Source organism: Benincasa hispida, chromosome 12, assembly GCF_009727055.1.
Source record: "Benincasa hispida cultivar B227 chromosome 12, ASM972705v1, whole genome shotgun sequence".
NCBI lineage: Eukaryota > Viridiplantae > Streptophyta > Magnoliopsida > Cucurbitales > Cucurbitaceae > Benincasa > Benincasa hispida.
In genome coordinates this window covers 15,672,257-15,672,866 of record NC_052360.1, presented here as the reverse complement: position 1 = coordinate 15,672,866, position 610 = coordinate 15,672,257, and the positions used below count along the sequence as shown (strand labels likewise).

Here is a 610-nt window from a genome sequence, read left to right as displayed (position 1 = left end):
AAGTATACTCTTTGCCTCTTCATATGTTTTGTCAAGCAGATCACCAGTTGCTGCCGCATTGGCAGCGATCTGCGAAGAGGGATTCAATCCTTGGTAAAAAATCTCCATTTACAGACAGTTTGGTAAGCCATTATGTGGACAGTCTCTTACCAGCCGCTTGAACCTCGCCCAGGCATCGCTGAGCGATTCATCATCTTTTTGTTCAAAATTTGTTATTAATTTCCTTCTCCTAGCATTCTTGGTTGGTGGGAAATACTTCTTCATAAAATTTTCCACCACTTGTTCCCACGAAGTTATCTCTCCCGGTTCGAGAGAATATGCCCATTTTCTTGCCTGATCACACAAAGAAAATGGAAACAGGGTAAGTCGAACTTCTTCGGTAGAGATATTTGAGAACACAAAAGTGTTGCAGATTTCTATGAAGCTCCGAAGGTGGGCGTGCGGGTCTTCGCCACGCCTTCCTCTAAACTGCCCAGTAGCCTGGATCATCTGCAACATTACCGGCTTCATTTCAAACCTTGATCCATCTAACGCTGGCCTCATGATTCCTGGAGAGAAATCATAGAGGTTGGGCGACGCGTAGTCCTAAATAGGTCTATTGCAGTCATTC

General features: G+C 44.6%; 1 non-coding gene across 1 annotated transcript; it reads left to right on the top strand.

Annotated features, from left to right (window-relative positions):
• The first annotated feature begins 124 nt into the window (after positions 1-124).
• LOC120068612 lies at positions 125-231 on the top strand. The gene has a single exon (XR_005479250.1). It is a non-coding gene; the product is annotated as a small nucleolar RNA R71 (small nucleolar RNA).
• Positions 232-610: the final 379 nt, after the last annotated feature.